General features: G+C 37.7%; 1 long non-coding RNA gene across 2 annotated transcripts in view; it reads left to right on the top strand.

Moving 5' to 3' along the window:
- LOC139357132 (uncharacterized) overlaps positions 1–23,493 on the top strand; it is a 50,971-nt gene that overhangs the window by 13,141 nt on the left and 14,337 nt on the right. Inside the window, exon 3 of one of the 2 annotated variants that reach the window (XR_011609815.1) lies at positions 5,886–6,026. The exons of the other annotated variant lie outside the window; for it this stretch is intronic. This is a non-coding gene — a long non-coding RNA (uncharacterized lncRNA). Of the gene's footprint in view, positions 1–5,885; positions 6,027–23,493 lie in introns of those variants that run through there. 2 annotated transcript variants of the gene reach the window in all.

Genomic DNA, 23,493 nt, shown 5'->3' with positions numbered 1-23,493 from the left:
GAAACTCTACAAGCCAGAAGAGAGTGGGGGCCAATATTCAACATTCTTAAAGAAAAGAATTTTCAACCCAGAATTTCATATCCAGCCAAACTAAGTTTTATAAGTGAAGGAGAAATAAAATCCTTTACAGATAAGCAATGCCTGGAGATTTTGTCACCACTAGGCCTGCCTAACAAGAGACCCTGAAGGAAGCACTAAACATGGAAAGGAACAACCGATACCAGCCATTGCAAAAACATGCCAAAATGTAAAGACCATCGAGGCTAGGAAGAAACTGCATCAACTAACGAGCAAAATAACCAGTTAATATCATAATGGCAGGATCAAGTTCACACATAACAATATTAACCTTAAATGTAAATGGACTGAATGCTCCAATTAAAAGACACAGACTGGCAAACTGGATAAAGAGTCAAGACCCATCAGTCTGCTGTATTCAGGAGACCCATCTCACATGCAGAGACATACATAGGTTCGAAATAAAGGATGGAGGAAGATCTAACAAACAAATGGAGAACAAAAAAAAGCAGGGGTTGCAATACTAGTCTCTGATAAAACAGACTTTAAACCATCAAAGATCAAAAGAGACAAAGAAGGCCATTACATAATGGTAAAGGGATCAATTCAACAGGAAGAGCTAACTATCCTAAATATATATGCACCCAATACAGGAGCACCCAGATTCATAAAGCAAGTCCTTAGAGACTTACAAAGAGACTTAGACTGCCATACAATAATAATGGGAGACTTCAACATTCCACTGTCAACATTAGACACATCAACGAGACAGAAAGTTAACAAGGATATCCAGGAATTGAACTCATCTCTGCAGCAAGCAGACCTAATAGACATCTATAGAACTCTCCACCCCAAATCAACAGAATATACATTCTTCTCAGCACCACATCGCACTTATTCCAAAATTGACCACATAATTGGAAGTAAAGCACTCCTCAGCAAATGTACAAGAACAGAAATTATAACAAACTGTCTCTCAGACCACAGTGCAATCAAACTAGAACTCAGGACTAAGAAACTCAATCAAAACCGCTCAACTACATGGAAACTGAACAACCGGCTCCTGAATGACTACTGGGTACATAACGAAAGGAAGGCAGAAATAAAGATGTTCTTTGAAACCAATGAGAACAAAGATACAACATACCAGAATCTCTGGGACACATTTAAAGCAGTGTGTAGAGGGAAATTTATAGCACTAAATGCCCACAAGAGAAAGCAGGAAACATCTAAAATTGACACTCTAACATCACAATTAAAAGAACTAGAGAAGCAAGAGCAAACACATTCAAAAGCTAGCAGAAGGCAAGAAATAACTAAGATCAGAGCAGAACTGAAGGAGATAGAGACACAAAAAACTCTCCAAAAAAATCAATGAATCCAGGAGTTGGTTTTTTGAAAAGATCAACAAAATTGACAGACCGCTAGCAAGACTAATAACGAAGAAAAGAGAGAAGAATCAAATAGACACAATACAAAATGATAAAGGGGATATCACCACCGACCCCACAGAAATACAAACTACCATCAGAGAATACTATAATCATCTCTATGCAAATAAACAAGGAAATCTAGAAGAAATGGATAATTTCCTGGACACTTACACTCTCCCAAGACTAAACCAGGAAGAAGTTGAATCCCTGAATAGACCAATAGCAGGCTCTGAAATTGAGGCAATAATTAATAGCCTACCAACCAAAAAAAGTTCAGGACCAGAGGGATTCACAGCTGAATTCACCAGAGGTACAAGGAGGAGCTCTTACCATTCCTTCTGAAACTATTCCAATCAATAGAAAAAGAGGGAATCCTCCCTAACTCATTTTATGAGGCCAACATCATCCTGATACCAAAGGCTGGCAGAGACACAACGAAAAAAAGAGAATTTTAGACCAATATCCCTGATGAACATCGATGCAAAAGTCCTCAATAAAATACTGGCAAACCAGATTCAGGAGCACATCGAAAAGCTTATCCACCATGATCAAGTGGGCTTCATCCCTGGGATGCAAGGCTGGTTCAACATACACAAATCAATAAACATAATCCAGCATATAAACAGAACCAAAGACAAGAACCACATGATTATCTCAATAGACGCAGAAAAGGCTTTAGAAAAAATTCAACAGCCCTTCATGCTAAAAACGCTCAATAAATTCGGTATTGATGGAATGTACCTCAAAATAATAAGAGCTATTTATGATAAACCTACAGCCAATATCATACTGAATGGGCAAAAACTGGAAAAATTCCCTTTGAAAACTGGCACAAGACAGAGATGCCCTCTCTCACCACTCCTATTCAACATAGTGTTGGAAGTTCTGGCTAGGGCAATCAGGCAAGAGAAAGAAATCAAGGGTATTCAGTTAGGAAAAGAAGAAGTCAAATTGTCCCTCTTTGCAGATGACATGATTGTATATTTAGAAAACCCCATTGTCTCAGTCCAAAATCTCCTTAAGCTGATAAGAAACTTCAGCAAAGTCTCACGATACAAAATTAATGTGCAAAAATCACAAGCATTCTTACACACCAGTAACAGACAAACAGAGAGCCAAATCATGAATGAACTTCCATTCACAATCGCTTTAAAGAGAATAAAATACCTAGGAATCCAACGTACAAGGGATGTGAAGGACCTCTTCAAGGAGAACTACAAACCACTGCTCAGTGAAATAAAAGAGGACACAAACAAATGGAAGAATATACCATGCTCATGGATAGGAAGAATCAATATCGTGAAAACGGCCATACTGCCCAAGGTTATTTATAGATTCAATGCCATCCCCATCAAGCTACCAATGAGTTTCTTCATAGAATTGGAAAAAACTGCTTTAAAGTTCATATGGAACCAAAAAAGAGCCCGCATTGCCAAGACAATCCTAAGTCAAAAGAACAAAGCTGGAGGCATCACGCTACCTGACTTCAAATTATACTATAAGGCTACAGTAACCAAAACAGCATGGTACTGGTACCAAAACAGAGATATAGACCAATGGAACAGAACAGAGTCCTCAGAAATAATACCACACATCTACAGCCATCTGATCTTTGACAAACCTGAGAGAAACAAGAAATGGGGAAAGGATTCCCTATTTAATAAATGGTGCTGGGAAAATTGGCTAGCCATAAGTAGAAAGCTGAAACTGGATCCTTTCCTTACTCCTTATACGAAAATTAATTCAAGATGGATTAGAGACTTAAATGTTAGACCTAATACCATAAAAATCCTAGAGGAAAACCTAGGTAGTACCATTCAGGACATAGGCATGGGCAAAGACTTCATGTCTAAAACACCAAAAGCAATGGCAGCAAAGGCAAAATTGACAAATGGGATCTAATTAAACTAAAGAGCTTCTGCACAGCAAAAGAAACTACCATCAGAGTGAACAGGCAACCTACAGAATGGGAGAAAATTTTTGCAATCTACTCATCTGACAAAGGGCTAATATCCAGAACCTACAAAGAACTCAAACACATTTACAAGAAAAAAACAAACAACCCCATCAAAAAGTGGGCAAAGGATATGAACAGACATTTCTCAAAAGAAGACATTCATACAGCCAACAGACACATGAAAAAATGCTCATCATCACTGGCCATCAGAGAAATGCAAATCAAAATCACAATGAGATACCATCTCACACCAGTTAGAATGGCGATCATTAAAAAGTCAGGAAACAACAGGTGCTGGAGAGGATGTGGAGAAATAGAAACACTTTTACACTATTGGTGGGATTGTAAACTAGTTCAACCATTATGGAAAACAGTATGGCGATTCCTCAAAGATCTAGAACTAGATGTACCATTTGACCCAGCCATCCCATTACTGGGTATATACCCAAAGGATTATAAATCATGCTGCTATAAAGACACATGCACATGTATGTTTATTGCGGCACTATTCACAATAGCAAAGACTTGGAATCAACCCAAATGTCCATCAGTGACAGACTGGATTAAGAAAATGTGGCACATATACACTATGGAATACTATGCAGCCATAAAAAAGGATGAGTTTGTGTCCTTTGTAGGGACATGGATGCAGCTGGAAACCATCATTCTTAGCAAACTATCACAAGAACAGAAAACCAAACACCGCATGTTCTCACTCATAGGTGGGAACTGAACAATGAGATCACTTGGACTCGGGAAGGGGAACATCACACACCGGGGCCTATCATGGGGAGGGGGCAGGGGAGGGATTGCATTGGGAGTTATACCTGATGTAAATGACGAGTTGATGGGTGCTGACGAGTTGATGGGTGCAGCACACCAACATGGCACAAGTATACATATGTAACAAACCTGCACGTTATGCACATGTACCCTAGAATTTAAAGTATAATAATAATAAAAAAAAATAGTGGCTTAAAAAATTCCCAAATCTAGCAAAAATAAAAAATAAAAAAAAAATATATATATATATATATATATATGCAACCTTACATATTCAAGAAGCTAAGGCAATCACAAGTGACTAAACCCATACACATTTGTGCAAGGACACATCATATTCAAATTTTAAAAATCTAAAGACAAAGAAAAAATATTGAAAGCAATTAAGGGAGAAATAATATAATAACTATAGAAGAAGAATGATTGAAATGAATTTTTTTTTTAAATCAGAAGCCATGAGAGCCAAAAGGAAATGGCACATTTTTCAAGTGCTGGGGGATAAAGAGAACAAAAAAACTGTCAACTAAGAATTATAGACATAGTAAGACTATTCTTCAGTAATAGAGGAAAAATCAAGACATCCTTAGACTAAAAAAAAAATAACAAAAGAACTTGTTACTAGCAGACCTACTCAACAACAACAACAACAACAACAACAAAAAAGGGCTAAAAGAAGCTGTCCAAACAGAAAAGAAATGATGAAAGAAGAAAATTTGGAATACTGAGAATGAATAAAGAATGATGGAAAGAGTAAAAAATATGGATAGATAAAATAGATTACCCTTCTCCTCTTGAGTTTTCTAAATTATGTTAGTTAATTAAAGTAAAAATTATAATGTTTGATATAGTTCTCAATGTATATATACTAAGTATTTAGAACAACTATATCATAAAGGGGGCATAAAAAAGGTCTCAAGTGGAAGTAAGGTATCTACACTGTACATGAACTGGTAAAACACTGACATCAGTAAAGACTATGATAAGTTATGTATATATAATTTAATACATAGAAAACCACTAGTAAAAAGAAATACATTTATAAACTCAAAAGATAAGCCAAAATGGAATGCTAAATAATTTCAAGTAACCAACAGGACGACAAGAAAAGTGAAATAAAGAAATGAAAAGCAGAAGAACAAATAATAAAATAAAAGACCCATCAATAATTAAATTACAGGTAAATGACATAAATACACAAATTTAAAAATACAATTAGCATAATGCATTTGAAAACATAGCTCGGAGTGAAGTTACAGAGAATAGCACAATAGGAATCTCCCTATGGAGCTAAAAACCTCAAATTCCACTATTTCAAAACTGCAGTCTAGTCACACAATGGCAGCATCCAAGTGAGTGCTTCGTGAAGAAAGGCTGGTAAACTTTGATAAATTTCAGTGTTTTGCATAGCACCTACCATCACCCACTATTCCCCATCTTCCAAGCACACAGCAGGCAGCCATGGGGACCGCAGCCTGTTTTCTTGGTGCAACTGAATGTTGCCAAAATGGGCAATAATAACATTACCCTCCAAAAATCAGGGTATGTGTTTTTATCTGCCTGGCAACACACTGAGGGACTGGTACAGGGGCTGGACATTGTTTAAACCTCATTAATCTGAAGCAGTTTCCCAGGAAGTCTCTGTCAAAAAAATTTAAGGACAGAAAACCTTTTTATTTCTTTTATTTTCTTACTAGATCAGACATCTAAAGACATCTCTGCTTGATCATTGGCTGACCATGAAGTTACCAGAACACCGACTTCCAGATCATACAGGACAAAGAATATAGCTTTGTAAAAATAATATGGAAAATTCACTAAATAAACAAATAACTGCAGCCTCACAAGACAACAACAGCATTCTCTGGGAAGGGGGAACTTCCAGCTTCCAGAGTAGACACATTACAATATTTACAGTGTCCTCTTTGCAAAGCATATAAATAAATAGGAACACATGGCTCACTCACAGAAAAAATAAAATAAAATTTAAAGAAAAAAATCCTTGAGGAAACAGTGACATGGCATGGTGCTTGCTAGAAAAAAAGCTTTAAATTGTCTTAAATATGTTGAAGAGCTAAGGAACTCTGTATAAAAAACTAAAGGATATCAAAAGAATGATATATGATCAAGTAGTGAATATCAGTTTTTTAAAAATAGAAGTTATAAACAGAAAACAAATAAAAATTCTGGAGCTGAAAAGTACACTAACTACAGTAAAAAATTCACTAGAGGCATTCAACAGCAAATTTGAGTAGGTAAAAGGAAGACTTAAAGAACTTGAAAATGGTCCAATGGAAATTGTACAATCTGAGGGGCAAAGATGTAAAAAGTAAAGAAAAATGAACAGGGCAGGCCAGGCGTTGTGGCTCACGCCTGTAATCCCAATGCTTTGGGAGGCCAATGTGGGTGGATCACTTGAGGTTAGGAGATTGAGACCAGCCTGGCCAACATGATGAAACTCCTTCTCTACTAAAAAAGAAAAAAACAACCAAAATTAGCCAGACGTGGTGGTGGGCACCTATAATCCCAGCTACTCAGGAGGTTGACGCAGGAGAATCGCTTGAACCCAGGAGGGGGAGGTTGCAGTGAGCCAAGATCCTGCCACTGCACTCCAGCCTGGGCAACAGAGTGAAACTCTTATCTCAAAAAAAAAAAAAAAAAAAAACAGAGCATAAGGGACCTGTGGGGTACCAACAAGCATAACAACATATGCAAGGCAGGGCATGGTTGCTCATACCTTTAATCCCAGCACTTTGGGAGGCTGAGGCAGGAGGACTGGCTGAGCCCAGAAGTTCAAGGCCAGCACAGGCAACATAGTGAGACCCTGTCTCTACAAAAAATACAAAAATTAGCTGGGTGTGCTGGTGTGTGCCTTTAGTCTCAGCTTCAGGAAGCTGAGGTGGGAAGATCACTTTAGCCCAAAAGGTTGAGGCCACAGTGAGCCATGATCACACCACTGCCCTCCAGTCTGTGTGATGCAGTGAGACCATGTCTCATAAACAAAAAAAAATTGCAAGATAGGATGCCAGAAGAAGATGAGAGATAAAGAATATTTTAAGTAATAATGTCAATAACATGACAAACCAGATGATACTGAACCTGCATATCCAAGAAGCTAAAAAAATGCTAAATAAGAAAAACACAAAGGGATCCATACTGAGACACATTATGAGCAAACTGTCAAATGACAAAAACAGAATCTTGAAAACAGCAAAACCAAGCAACTTGTTATACACAAGGGAATCTCAACAAGGTTAACAACCAATTTCTCATCAAAAACTGTGGAGGCCAGGAAGCAGTGAAATAATCTAATTAAAGTGCTGCAAGGGAAAAAAATAACTGTTAATAATGAATTCTATATCCAGCAAAATATCCTTTAAAAAATGAAGGAGAAATTAACACATTCCCAGATAAACCAAAACTGTGGAACTTCATTACCACTAGGCCTTCTCTGGAAATGACAAAAGGCAGTCCTTAAAATTAAAAAAAAAGAGGGGGGTGGCTGGGCACAGTGGTTCACACCTGTAATCCCACCACTTTGGGAGGCCAAGGCAGGTGGATCACCTGAGGTCAGGAGTCTGAGACCAGCCTGGCCAACATGGCAAACCCCTATCTCTACTAAAAATACAAAAATTAACTGGGTGTGGTGGCGTGCACCTGTATTCCCAGCTACTCAGGAGGCTGAAGCAGAAGAATCACTTGAACCCAGGAGGCAGAGGTTGCACTGAGCCAAGATCATGCCATTGAACTCCAGCCTGGGTGACAGGGCGAGACTTTGTCTCAGAAAAAAAAAAAAAAAAAAGGACATGAGATAGTAACTCAAAGCCATATGAAGAAATTTAAAACTGGTAAAAGTAGCTAAGTAAGTAAATATAAAAGCTAGTATTATTGTACTTTTGGTTGGTAACTCTTCTTTTTGTTTTCTGTGTAATTTAAAATGCAAATACATAAATATAATTATAAATCTATGTTAATAAGCACATAATATATAACGTGGTAATTTGTGACAATGCAAATATAAAAGGAAATGAAATTATTAATAGAAGAGTTTTTGTGTACCATTAAAAATAAGGGCCAGGCATGGTGGCTCATGTCTGTAATCTCAGCACTTATAGGCAAGGTGGATTGCTGGAGCTCAGGAGTTCAAGACTAGCCTGGGCAACTTGGCGAAACACCATCTTTACAAAAAATTATAAAAGTCAGCTGAGCATGGTGGTGTGCACCTTTAGTCCCAGCTACTTGGGAGGCTGAGGTGGGAGAACCGCTGGAGCCCAGGAAGCTGAGGTTGCGGTAAGCCAAGATCATGCCACTGCACTCCAGTTCATACGACAGAGTAAGACCCTGTCTCAAAAAAAAAAAAAAAAGGAAAGAAAAGAAGTTGCTATTAATTCAAACTAGACTGTGATGAATTTTAAATGTTGACTGTAATCCTCAAGTACAGCTAAGAAAATAACTAAAAAATACTCCACGAAAAAGAAGAGGAGGAGCAGGAGGAAAGGCAATCAAAACAGTATACTAGAAAAAGATTGATTAAACACAAAAGAAGGCAGTAATAGAGGAATTGAGAAACAAAAAAGATATGACACATAGAAAGCAAATAGCAAAATGTCAGAGTCAAGACCTTCCTTTATCATTATTACTTCAAATGTAAATTAATTCAATTACAATTAAAAGGCAGAGATTGGCAGAATGAATTTTTATAAAATATGATCCAACTCTATGCTACCTAAATGAAACACAATTTAAATCTAAAGGCACAAATAGGTTGAATTTTTATAAAATATGACCGAAGTCTATGCTACCTAAAAGAGACACAATTTAAACAGACTGAAAGTGGAGGGATGAAAAAAGATATTCCATGCAAATAATACCAAAAGTAAACTGAAATGGCTATGCCAATATCTGACAAAATATAATTTAAGATAAAAATTATTTGAAAAACAAAGACATTTTATCTTGATTTAAAAAATCAATTCATCAAGGAGGTATTACAATTATAAACATACACACATTGCATACAGCCTCAAAATATATGCAAGCAAAAACTGTCAGAAATGAAGGGAGAAATGGGCAGTTCTACAATATTACTTGGAAACTTCAATACCCTACTTTCAGTATTGAATGTAACATCTAAAGAGAAGATCAATATGGAAATAGAGAATTTGAACACCATAAACTATACCTCAAAAAGAGATACAGAACACTCCTTCCAACAACACAATATGCATTCTTCTCAAGTACACATGAAACATTCTCCAGGATGCACTCTTTTAGATCCTCAATAAATTTAAAAAGATTTAAATCATATAAAGTATCTTCTCAGGCCATAATGGAACAAAACTAGAAGTCAATAACAGAAGCAAACCTGAAAAATCTGCAAATGCATGGAAATTAAACAACACATTTAAACAACCAATGGGTCAAATAACTCACTAGGGAAATAAGAAAATAAGATTAATAAAAACAAAAACCCAATGTACAAAAACTTACAGAACACAGTGAAAGCAGTGTTCAGGGGTATATTTATAGCATATATTTTTTTTAAAAAGAAAAGATTTCAAATTAACAACCTAACTTAACTTAAAAAACTAGTAAAAATGGCAAACCAAACTCCAAACTAGTAGAAGGAAGAAGCAATAAAAGGGCAGAAATAGAAAAGTAGTACAAAGAATCGATGGAACCGAAGTTGGTTCTCTTAACTAAGATCAAGAGAAAGAAGACACAAATAACTACAATCAGACATAAAAGTGTAGACTTCACTACAGGATTACATAAATTAAAGAATTACAAAAGAATTATATGAACAATTGTGTATCAACAAATTAGGTAACCTGAAGGGAAGGGACAAATTATCTTAAAAACACAAACTACCAAAAGTATCTCAAGAAGAAAGAGAAAAATCTGAACAGACGTATAATAAATAAAGAGATTGAATGAATAATTAAAAATCCCCAAATGAGAACCTGGACCAGATGGCTTCTCTGGGGAACTCTACTAAACATTTAAAGAATTAACACCAATACTATTGAAACAAAAAACAGAAGAGATAGCAACACTTTCCAACACATTCTGGGATGCCAGCATTACCAAAGCCAGAAGAATATATCATGAGAAAAGAAAAGTATAGAACAATACCCTTTATGAATATAAATGAAAAATCCTTGACAAAATACTAGCAAACCAAATTCAGCAGCACATTAAAAAATTATACATTGTAACCAACTAAGATTTGTCCCAGGAATGCAAAAGTAGCTCAAAATAAGAAAGTTAACCAATGTAATGCAACATTAATAAAACATAGAAAAAAGAACACATGTTCATTTCAATCAACACAGAAAAAAGCATCGGACAAAATTTAACACACTTTCATAACAAAAATTATCAGCAAACTAGGGATAGAAGAGAACTATCTCAATATGATAAACAGCATTTATGAAAAACCCTCAACTAACATCATACTCAATGGTAAAAAAAAAAACTGAAGGCTGTTCTCCTAAGATCAGGAACAAGACAAGAATGCATATTTGTACCACTGCTATTTAACATTGTACTGATAATGAGCAGAATATAAGCAGAGAGATGAAAATTATAAGAAAAAATGAAAAAATGCTAGAGATTAAAAATTCTGTTAATGAAATTAAAAATGCCTTTTATAGGCTTATTAGTAGAGTAGACACTGCTGAGGAAAGAATCTCAGAGCTTGAGGATGTATTGATAAGAACCTCCAAAATTAAAAAGTAAATATTTTTAAATTGAAAAGAATACAAGAACATAATATTCAAAAACTGTGGGGACAACTACAAAGGGTGTAACATACACATAATGGAAATACCAGAAGGAGAAGAAAAAGCAAAAAGAGCAGAAGAAATATCTGAAACAATGACTGACAATTTCTCCCAAATTAATGTCAGAAACCTAATAACAGACTCAGGAAGCTAAAAGGACATCAAGAAAGACAAACTTTTTTAAAAATAAAAAAATAAAATGATACCTAGGCATATCATTTTCAAACTACAAAAAAAAATCAAAGATTAAAAAAAAAGTCTTCAAAAAAGGCAGGAAAAAAGATACCTTACCTATAGGGAAGTAAAGAAAAGAATTATACCAGACTTCTTTTCAGAAACCATGCAAGCAAGAAGAGTGTAAAGTAAAATATTTGAAGTGTTAATAGGGAAAAACACTAATGTAGAATTCTGTACACTGTGAAATTATGCTTCAAAAGTGAAAGATAAACAAATGAGGGAATTTGTTGCCAGTAAACTTGCCTTGCAAGAAATGTTAGAAGAAATTCTTTAGAGAGAAGAAAAATGACATACATCAGAAACCCAAATATACGTAAGAGGAGCATGAGAAAAGGGACCAGTGATGATAAAATAAAAAATTTTTTATTTGTATTGATCTAACAAATAACAGTTTGTTCAAAATAATAATGGTAATAATGTTTTTGGTTGTGTATGTTATGAATATATATATATGGGGATATATGTATACATACATGTTTATGTATAACTGACAGCAATGACACAAAGGATGGAAGGGAAGTATTAGGATTATTTTGTTACTATAATAATTCATACTACCCATCAAGTGGTATAGTGTTATTTAAGAGTGCACTTGGGGCCAGGAGCAATGGCTCACACCTGTTATTCCAGCCCACTGGGAGGCTGAGGTGAGCGGATTGCCTGAGCTTGGGAGTTCTAGACCAGCCTGGGCAATGTGGCGAAACTCCATCTCTAGAAAAAAATACAAAAATTAGCCAAGCATGGTGGCATGGGCCTGTAGCCCAGGTACTTGGCGGGGGCCTGAAGCGGGAGGATTACCTGAGCTCAGGAGGTCAAGGCTGCAGTGTGTCATGTTTGCACCACTACACTCCAGCTTGGGTGATAAAGCAAGACCCTGTCTATAACTAACTAAATAAATAAATAAATAATGTGGACTTGAATTTGTTGTAAATGTATATTGAAAACTTTAGGGCAAACACTAAAAAAGTTGAAAAGAACAAATGATATGCTAAGAAAAAAAGAGAATATGTCACAAGGAACAAAAGAAAAAATAAATTGGACTTAATAAAGTTTAATGTTCTCGCTCATAAGTGTCATAAGTGGGAGCTAAGCTCTAAGGACACAAAGGCATAAGAATGATACAATAGACTTTGGAGATTCGGAGAAAAGACTGGGAGGGGGTGAGGGATAAAAGACTACACATTGGATACAGTGTTCACTGCTCAGGTGATGGGTGTACCAAAATCTCAGAAATTACCACTAAAGAACTTATTCATGTAACCAAACACCACCTGTTCCCCACCAAAAACCTATTTAAATAAAATAAATAAATGAATGTCGACAAGAAAAAGTGAAAAAAATTAAATTTTGAGCACCAAATGAGACAATATTAACAAAGTAAAAAGGCAACCCAGGAAATAGGATAAAATGTTTGCAAATTATATATCTTTTAAGTAATTAATATACACACTATATAGTGAACTTCTAAACCTCAACAACAACAAAAAAACCTGGTGTAAAATTGGGAATTTGACTTGAACAGACATTTATTTAAAGAAGATAGACAAATGACCAATAACCACATGGAAAGATGCTCAACATCATTAATCATTATAAACATGCAAATCAAAACTACAATGAGATACCATCTCACAGCCATTAAGATAGTTACTATTTTCTTAAAAAACAAACAGAAAATAACAAGTGATACTATTGATGGCAAAGACATGATGTGGAGAAATTAGAGCTTTGTGCACTAATGGTGGATATGTAAACTGCAACAGCCACTATAGAACACAGTTTAGTACAGCCTCAAAAATTGTAAATAGTATTACCATATCAACCAGTAATTCTACTTTTGGGTATGTATCCAAAAGAATTAAAAGCAAGGTTTATTTTTTTTTCTTTTTAATTTTTTTTTTGGGCGGCGGAGGACAGAGTTTTGCTCTTGTTGCCCAGACTGGAGTACAATGGTGCGATCTCAGCTCACCTCAACCTCCACCTCCCGGGTTCAAACAATTCTCAGGTCTCAGCCTCCCAAGTAGCTGGGATTACAGGCATATGCCACCATGCCTGGCTAATTTATTATTATTTTTTGAGATGGAGTTTCACTCTGTCACCCCAGGTTAGAGTGAGGTAGCATGATCTCAGCTCACTGCAACCTCTGTCTCATGGATTCAAGTGATTATCCTGCCTCAGCCTCCCAAGTAGCTGGGATTACAGGTGCCCGCCACCGTGCCCAGCTAATTTTTGTATTTTTAGTACAGACGGGGTTTCACCATCTTGGCCAGGCTGGTCTTGAACTCCTGACCTCATGATCCAAAGGGACGCCTTGGCCTCCCAAAATGCTGGGATTACAGGCATGAGCCACCATGCCCAGCCTAAAGGCAGGGTTTCTTAGAAATATTTGTACACTCATGTTCATATCAGCATTATTCACAATAGCCAAAATGCGGAAGCAGGCTAAGTGTCCATCAACAGCTGAATGGATAGGCAAAATGCAAGATACGCCTGGAGTATTATTTGCCTTAAAAAGGAAGGCAATAATAATGTAATAATGGAGTAAATGTAACAAGTAATAATGGAGTATTATTTAACCTAAAAAGGAAGAAAATTCTGGCATATGCTACAACATGGAAGAACCTTGAGGACATTATGCTAAGTGAAATGGGATTGATGGGTTGAATGGTATTTCTGTTTTAAGTTCTTTCAGGAATCGTCACACGGCTTTCCACAATGGCTGAACAAATTTACATTCCCACCAGCAGTGAATAAGCACTCCCTTTTCTCCGCAACCTCAGCAACATGTTATTTATTCACGTTTTTAGTAATAGCCATTCTGACTGGTGTGAGATGGTATCTCATTGTTGTTTTGATTTGCATTTCTCTAATAATAAGTGATGTTGAGCATTTTTTCATATGATTGTTGGCCGTATGCATGTCTTCTTTTTTTTTTTTTTTTTGGAAACATTTCATTTATTTGTTTGTTTGTTTTTTATACTTTAAGTTCTGGGATACATGTGCAGAATGTGCAGGTTTGTTACATAGGTATACACGTACCATAGTGGTTTGTTGCACCCATCAACCCATCATCTACATTAGGTATTTCTCCTAATGCTATCCTTCCCCTAGTCCCCCGCTCCACTACAGGCCCCCATGTGTGATGTTCCCCTCCCCGTGTCCATGTGTTCTCATTGTTCAACACCCACCTATGAGTGACAACATGTGATGTGTTTGTTTTTCTAATCCTGTGTTAGTTTGCTGAGAATGATGGTTTCCAGCTTCATCTATGTCCCTGCCAAGGACATGAACTCATCCTTTTCATTGCCTCATAGTATTCCATGATGTATATGTGCCATATTTTATTTATCCAGTATATCATTGATGGGCATTTGGGTTGGTTCCAAGTCTTTGCTATTGTGAATAGTGCTGCAATAAACATACATGTGCATGTGTCTTTATAGTGGAATGATTTATAATCCTTTGGGTATAAACCCAATAATGGGATTGCTGGGTCAAATGGTATTTCTAGTTCTAGATCCTTGAGGAATCACCACAATATCTTGCAAAAGTGTTCCTATTTCTCCACATACTCTCCAGCATCTGTTGTTTCCTGACTTTTTCACGATTGCCATTCTAACTGGCATGAGGTGGTATCTCATTGTAGTTTTGATTTGCATTTCTCTGATGACCTGCGATGATGAGCTTTTTTTTCTTATGTTTGTTGGCTGCATACATGTCTTCTTTTGAGAAGTGTCTGTTCATATCCTTCACCCTCTTTTTAATGGGGTTGGTTTTTTTTCTTGTAAATTTGTTTATTTGTAGATTCTGGATATTAGCCGTTTGTCAGATGGACAGATTGCAAAAATTTTCTCCTATTCTGTAGGTTACCTGTTCACTCTGATGATAGTTTCTTTTGCTGTGGAGAAGCTCTTTAGTTTAATCAGATCCCATTTGTCAATGTTGGCTTTTGTTGCCATTGCTTTTGTTGTTTTAGTCATGAGGTCTTTGCCCTTGCCTATGTCTTGAATGGTATTGCCTGGGTTTTCTTCCAGAGTTTTTATGGTTTTAGATCTTACATTTTAGTGGTTGTGATCAGTGATGATGAGCTTTTTTTCATACTTGTTGACCTCATGAATGTCTTCTTTTGAGAAGTTTCTGTTCATATCCTTTGCCCACTTTTTGCTGGGGTTGTTCGTTTTCTTCTGGTAAATTTGTTGAAGTTTCTTGTAGATTCTGGATATTAGCCCTTTGTCAGATGGATAGATTGCAATTTTTTCTCCCATTCTGTAGCTTGCCTCTTCACTCTGAAGATAGTTTCTTTTGCTGTGCAGAAGCTCTTTAGTTTAATTCGATCTTATTTCTCAATTTTGGCTTGTGTTGCCATTGCTTTTGGTGTTTTTGTCATAAAGTCTTTGCCGATGTCTACGTCCTGAATGGTACTGCCTAGGTTTTCTTCTAGGGTTTTCACGATTTTAGGTCTTATGTTTAAGTATTTAATCCAACATGAGTTAATTTTTGTATAAAGTGTAAGGAAGGGGTCCAGTTTCAGTTTTCCACATATGGTTAGCCAGTTTTCCAACACCATTTATTAAATAGGGAATCCTTTTCCCATTGCTTGTTTTTGTCAGGTTTGTCAAAGATCAGATGGTGATAGAGGTGTCACATTATTTCTGAGGACTCTGATCAGTTCCATTGGTCTATATATCTGTTTTGGTACCACTACTGTGCTGTTTTGGTTACTGTAGGCTTGCTCCCGCTCCCACACCCCACAACAGGCCCCAGTGTGTGATGTTCCCTTTCTTGTGTCCAAGTGTTCTCAAGGTTCAATTCCCAGCAATGAGTGAGAACATGTGGTGTTGGGTTTTCTGTTCTTGTGATAGTTTGCTGAGAATGATGGTTTCCACCTGCATCCATGTCCCTACAACTCATCCTTTTTTATGGATGCATAGTATTCCATGGTGTATATGTGCCACATTTTCTTAATCCAGTCTGTCATTGACGAACAATTGGGTTGGTTCCAAGTCTCTGCTATAGTGAATAGTGCCACAATAAACATACATGTGCATGTGTCTTTATAGCAGCATGATATATAATCCTTTGGGTATATATCCAGTAATGGGATGGCTGGGTCGAATGGTATTTCTAGTTCTAGATCCTTGAGGAATCACCACACTGTCTTCCACAATGGTTGAACTAATTTACAGTCCCACCAACAGTGTAAAAGTGTTCCTATTTCTCCACATCCTATCCAGCACCTGTTGTTTCCTGACTTTTTAATGATCGCCATTCTAACTGGTGTGAGATGGTATCTCATTGTAGTTTTGATTTGCATTTCTCTGATGGTGAGTGATGATGAACATTTCTTCATGTGTCTATTAGCTGCATAAATGTCTTCTTTTGAGAAGGGTCTGTTCATATCCTTCGCCCATTTTTTGATGGGGTTATTTTTTCTTGTAAATTTATTTGAGTTCTTTCTAGGTTCTAGATATTAGCCCTTTGTCAGATGAGTAGATTGCAAAAATTTTCTCCCATTCTGTGGGTTGCCTGCTCACTCTGATGGTAGTTTCTTTTGCTACCAGCTTAATTAGATCCCATTTGTCAATTTTGGCTTTTGTTGCCATTTCTTTTGGTGTTTTAGACATGAAGTCCTTGCCCATGCCTATGTCCTGAATGGTATTGCCTTGGTTTTCTTCTAGGGTTTTTATGGGTTTAGGTCTAACATTCAAGACTCTAAATCATCTTGAGTTAATTTGCATATAAGGTGTAAGGAAGGGATCCAGTTTCAGCTTTCTACATATGGCTAGCCAGTTTTCCCAGCACCATTTATGAAATAGCGAATCCTTTCCCCATTTCTTGTTTTTGTCAGGTTTGTCAAAGATCAGATGGTTGTAGATGTGTGGTATTATTTCTGAGGGCTCCATTCTGTTCCATTGGTCTATATCTCTGTTTTGGTACCAGGACCATGCTGTTTTGGTTACTGTAGCCTTATAGTGTAGTTTGAAGTCAGGTAGCATGATGCCTCCAGCTTTGTTCTTTTGGCTTAGGATTGTCTTGGCAACGAGGGCTCTTTTTGGTTCCATATGAACTTTAAAATAGTTTTTTCCAATTCTGTGAAGAAAGTCATTGGTAGCTTGATGGGGATGGCATTGAATCTATAAATTACCTTGGGTAGTTTGGCCATTTTCACGATATTGATTCTTCCTATCCATGAGCATGGAATGTTCTTCCATTTGTTTGTGTCCTCTTTTATTTCATTGAGCAGTGGTTTGTAGTTCTCCTTGAAGAGGTCCTTCACATCTCTTGTAAGTTGGATTCCTATTTTATTCTCTTTGAAGCAATTGTGAATGGGAGTTCACTCATGATTTGGCTCTCTGTTTGTCTGTTATTGGTGTATAAGAATGCCTGTGATTTTTGCACATTGATTTTGTATCCTGAGACTTTGCTGAAGTTGCCTATCAGCTTAAGGAGATTTTGGGCTGAGACGATGGGATTTTCTAAATCTACAATCATGTCACCTGCAAACAGGGACAATTTGACTTCCTCTTTTCCTAATCAAATACCCTTTATTTCTTTGTTCTGCCTGATTGCCCTGGCCAGAACTTCCAACACTATGTTGAATAGGAGTGGTGAGAGAGGGCATCCCTGTCTTTTGCCAGTTTTCAAAGGGAATTTTTCCAGTTTTTGCCCATTCAGTACGATATTGGCTGTGGCTTTGTCATAAATAGCTCTTATTATTTTGAGATATGTTCTATCAATATTGAATTTATTGAGAGTTTTTAGCATGAAGGGCTGTTGAATTGTGTCAAAGGCCTTTTCTGCATCTATTGAGATAATCACGTGGTTTTTCTCTTTGGTTCTGTTTATATGCTGGATTATGTTTATTGATTTGTGTATGTTGAACCAGCCTTGCATCCCAGGGATGAAGCCAACTTGATCATGATGGATAAGCTTTTTAATATGCTGCTGGATTCGGTTTGCCAGTATTTTACCAAGGATTTTTGTACTGATGTTCATCAGGGATGTTATTGCAAAATTCTGGTTTTTTTGTTGTGTCTCTCCCAGGCTTTGGTATCAGGAAAATGTTATAAAATGAGTTAGGGAGGATTCCCTCTTTTTCTATAGTTGGAATAGTTTCAGAAGGAATGGTACCAGCTCCTCCTTGTACCTTTGGTAGAAATCGGCTGTGAATCCGTCTGGTCCTGGACTTTTTTTGGTTGGTAGGCTATTAATTATTGCCTCAATTTCAGAGCTTGTTATTGGTCTATTCAGGGATTCAACTTCTTCCTGGTTTAGTCTTGGGAGAGTGTATGTGTCCAGGAATTTATCCATTTCTTCTAGGTTTTCTAGTTTATTTGGGTAGAGGTGTGTATAGTATTCTCTGATGGTAGTTTGTATTTCTGTGGGGTCGGTGGTGATATCCCCTTTATCATTTTTTATTGCATCTATTTGATTCTTCTCTCTTTTCTTCGTTATTAGTCTTGCTAGCAGTCTATCAATTGTGCTGATCTTTTCAAAAAAACAGCTCCTGGATTCATTGCTTTTTTGAAGGGTTTTTTGTGTCTCTATCCCCTTCAGTTCTGCTCTGATCTGTTATTTCTTGCCTTCTGCTAGCTTTTGAATGTGTTTGCTCTTGCTTCTCTAGTTCTTTTAATTGTGATGTTAGGGTGTCAATTTTAGATGTTTCCTGCTTTCTCTTGTGGGCATTTAGTGCTATAAATTTCCCTCTACACACTGCTTTAAATGTGTCCCTGAGATTCTGGTATGGTGTATCCTTGTTCTCATTGGTTTCAAAGAACATCTTTATTTCTACCTTCATTTCGTTATATACTCAGTGGTCATTCAGGAACAGGTTGTTCAGTTTCCACGTAGCTGAGTGATTTTGAGTGAGTTTCTTAATCCTGAGTTCTAGTTTGATTGCACTGTGGTCTGAGAGACAGTTTGTTATAATTTCCATTCTTTTACATTTGCTGAGGAGTGCTTTACTTCCAACTATGTGGTCAATTTTTGAATAACTGCAGTGTGGTGCTGAGAAGAATGTATATTCTGTTGATTTGGGGTGGAGAGTTCTGTAGATGTCTATTAGGTCCGCTTGGTGCAGAGCTGAGTTCAATTCCTGGATATCATTGTTAACTTTGTGTCTCACTGATCTGTCTAATGTTGACAGTGGGGTGTTAAAGTCTCCCATTATTATTGTGTGGGAGTCTAAGTCTCTTTGTAAGTGTCTAAGGACTTGCTTTATGAATCTGGGTGCATATATATTTAGGATAGTTAGCTCTTCTTGTTGAATTCATCCCTTTACCATTATGTAATGGCCTTCTTTGTCTCTTTTGATCTTTGTTGGTTTAAAGTCTGTTTTATCAGAGACTAGGATTGCAACCCCTGCCTTTTTTTGTTTTCCATTTGCTTCGTAGATCCTCCTCCATCCCTTTATTTTAAGCGTATGTGTGTCTCTGCATGTGAGATGGGTCTCCTAAATACAGCACACCAATGGGTCTTGACTCTATCCAATTTGCCAGTCTGTGTCTTTTAATTGGAGAATTTACCTGATTTGCATTTAAGGTTAATATTGTTATGTGTGAATTTGATCCTGTCATGATGACGTTAGCTGGTTATTTTGCTCGTTAGTTGATGCAGTTTCTTCCTAGCATCGATGGTCTTTACATTTTGGTATGTTTTTGCAGTGGTTGTACCGGTTGTTCCTTTCCATATTTAGTGCTTCCTTCCGGAGTTCTTGTAAGGCAGGCCTGGTGGTGACAAAATCTCTCAACATTTGCTTGTCTGTAAAGGATTTTATTTCTCCATCACTTATGAAACTTAGTTTGGCTGGATATGAAATTCTGGCTTGAAAATTCTTTTCTTTAAGAATGTTGAATTTTGGCCCCACTCTCCTCCGGCTTGTAGAGCTTCTGTCGAGAGATCTGCTGTTTATGTGATGGATTACATTTAATGATTTGTGAATGTTGAACCAGCTTGCATCCCAGGGATGAAGCGGACTTGATGATGGTGGATAAGCTTTTTGATGTGCTTCTGGATTCGGTTTGCCAGTATTTTATTCAGGATTTTCACATTGATGTTCATCAGGGATACTGGCCTGAAATCTTCTTTCGTTATGTCTCTGCAAGTTTTGGTATGAGGATGATGCTGGCCTCATAAAATGAGTTAGGGAGGAGGCCCTCTTTTTCTATTGTTTGAAATAGTTACAGAAGGAATAGTACCAGCTCCTCTTTGTACCTCTGGTAGAATTTAGCTGTGAGTCCGTCTGGTCCTGGGTTTCCCTTTGTGGGTAATCCAACCTTCCTCTCTGGCTGCCATTAACAGTTTTTCCTTCATTTCAACTTTAGTGAATCTGACAATTATGTGTCTTGGAGTTGCTCTTCTCAAGGAGTATCTTTGTGGTGTTCTCTGTATTTCCTGAGTTTGCATGTTGGTCTCCCTTGCTAGGTTGGGGAAGTTCTCCTGGATAATATCCTGCAGAGTGTTTTCCAACTTGGTTCCATTTTCCCCGTCACTTTCAGGTACGCCAATCAGATGTAGATTTGGTCTTTTCACATAGTCCCATATTTCTTGGAGGCTTTGTTCATTTCTTTTTACTCTTCTTTCTCTAAACTTCTCTTCTTGCTTCATTTCATTCATTTGATCTTCAATCATTGATACCCTTTCTTCCAGTTGATCGAATCGGTTACTGAAGCATTTGCATTTGTCACACAGTTCTCGTGCCATGGTTTTCAGCTCTATCAGGTCATTTAAGGACTTCTCTACATTGGTTATTCTATTTAGCCATTCGTTTAATCTTTTTTCAAGGTTTTTAGCTTCTTTGCGATGGGTTCGAACTTCCTCCTTTAGCTCGGAGAAGTTTGTCTGAAGCCTTCTTCTCTCAGCTCATCAAAGTCATTCTCCGTCCAGCTTTGTTCCATTGCTGATGAGGAGCTGCGTTCCTTTGGAAGGGGAGAGGCACTCTGAGTTATAGAATTTTCAGCTTTTCTGCTCTGTTTTTGCCCCATCTTTGTGGTTATATCTACCTTTGGTCTTTGATGATGGTGACGTACAGATGTGTTTTGGTGTGGATGTCTTTTCTGTTTGTTACTTTTCCTTCTAACCGTCAGGACTCTCAGCTGCAGGTCTGTTGGAGTTTGCTCGAGGTCCACTCCAGACCCTGTTTGCCTGGGTATCAGCAGCAGAGGCTGCAGAAGAGTGAATATTGCTGAACAGCAAATGTTGCTGCCTGATCATTCCTCTGGAAGCTTCATCTCAGAGGGGTACCCGGCCATGTGAAGTGTCAGTCTACCCCTACTGGAGGGGTGCCTCCCGGTTAGGCTACTCAGGGTTCAGGGACCCACTTGAAGAGGCAGTCTGTCCGTTCTCAGATCTCAAACTCTGTGCTGGGAGAACCACTACTCTTTTCAAATCTGTCAGACAGGGACATTTAAATCTGCAGAGGTTTCTGTTGCCTTTCATTTGGCTATGCCCTGTCCCCAGAGGTGGAGTCCACAGAGGCAGGTAGGCCTCCTTGAGCTGTGGTGGGCTCCACCCAGTTTGAGCTTCCTGGCTGTCTTGTTTACCTACTCAAGCCTCAGCAATGGTGGGCGCCCCTCCACAAGCCTTGCTACTGCCTTGCAGTTAGATCTCAGACTGCTGTGCTAGAAATGAGTGAGGCCCCGTGGGCGTGGGACCCTCTGAGCCAGGCATGGGATATAATCTCCTGGTGTGCCATTTGCTAAGATCCTTGGAAAAGTGCAGTATTGGTGTAGGAGTTACCCTATTTTCCAGGTGCTCCGTGTCATGGTTTCTCTTGGCTAGGAAAGGGAATTCCCTTACCCCTTGCACTTCCCAGGTGAGGCGATTCCTCGCCCTGCTTCAGCTCTCGTTCGGTGGGCTGCACCCACTGTCCTGCACCCACTGTCTGACATGCCCCAGTGAGATGAACCTGGTACCTCAGCTGGAAAGCAGAAATCACCTGTCTTCTGTGTCGCTCATGCTGGGAGCTGTAGCCTGGAGCTGTTCCTATTTGGCCATCTTGGAACCTGATAATAAATAGCTCTTAATATTTTGAGACATGTTCCATCAATACCTAGTTTACTGAGAGCCTTTAGCATGAAGCGTTGGTGAATTTTATCACAGGCCTTTCTGCATCTATTGAGATAATCATGTGGTTTTTGTCATTGGTTCTGTTTATGTGATGGATTACGTTTATTGACTTGCGAATGTTGAACCAGCCTTGTATCCCAGGGATGAAGCGGACTTGATGATGGTGGATAAGCTTTTTGATGTGCTTCTGGATTCTGTTTGCCAGTATTTTATTCAGGATTTTCACATTGATGTTCATCAGGGATACTGGCCTGAAATTTTCTTCTTTTGCTGTGTCTCTGCAAGTTTTGGTATGAGGATGATGCTGGCCTCATAAAATGAGTTAGGGAGGAGTCCCTCTTTTTCTATTGTTTGAAATAGGTACAGAAGGAATAGTACCAGCTCCTCTTTGTACCTCTGGTAGAATTTAGCTGTGAGTCCGTCTGGTCCTGGGCTTTTATTGGTTGGTAGGCTAGTAATTACTGCCTTAATTTCAGAACTTTTTATTTGTCTTTCCAGGGATTCAACTTCTTCCTGCTTTAGTTTTGGGGCGTGTATGTGTCCAGGAATTTATCCATTTCTTCTAGACTTTCTAGTTTATTTGCACAGAGGTGTTTACAGCATTCTCTGATGGGAGTTTGTATTTCTGTGGGATCAGTGGAGACATCCCCTTTATCATTTTTTATTGTGTCTATTTGATTCTTCTCTCTTTTCTTCTTTATTAGTTTGGCTAGCAATCTATCTAGTTTTTAATCTTTTCAAAAAAACAGCTTCTGAATACACAGATTTTTTGAAGGTTTTTTTCTTGTCTCTAGCTCCTTCAGATCTTCTCTGATCTTAGTTATTCCTTGTCTTCTGCTAGCTTTTGAATTTGTTTGCTCTTGCTTCTCTAGTTCTTCTAATTGTTATGTTAGGGTGTCAGTTTTAGATATTTCCCTCTTTCTCCTGTGGGCATTTAGTGCTATAAATTTCCCTCTAAACACTGGTTTAGCTGTGTCCCAGAGATTCTGGTATGTTGTATCTTTGTTCTCATTGGTTTCAAATAACTTATTTATTTCTGCCTTAATTTTGTTATTTACCCAGTAGCCATTCAGGAGCAAGTTGTTCAGTTTCCATGTAGTTGTGTGGTTTTGAGTGAGTTTCTTAATCCTGAGTTCTAATTTGAGTTCACTGTGGTCTGAGAGACTGTTTTTATGATTTCCATTTTTTTGCATTTGCTGAGGAGTGTTTTACTTCC

This window comes from Macaca nemestrina, chromosome 11 (genome assembly GCF_043159975.1).
Source record: "Macaca nemestrina isolate mMacNem1 chromosome 11, mMacNem.hap1, whole genome shotgun sequence".
Taxonomy (NCBI): Eukaryota; Metazoa; Chordata; class Mammalia; order Primates; family Cercopithecidae; genus Macaca; species Macaca nemestrina.
The sequence above is the reverse complement of the archived record's forward strand: the minus strand, read 5'-3'. Positions and strand labels throughout refer to the sequence as shown.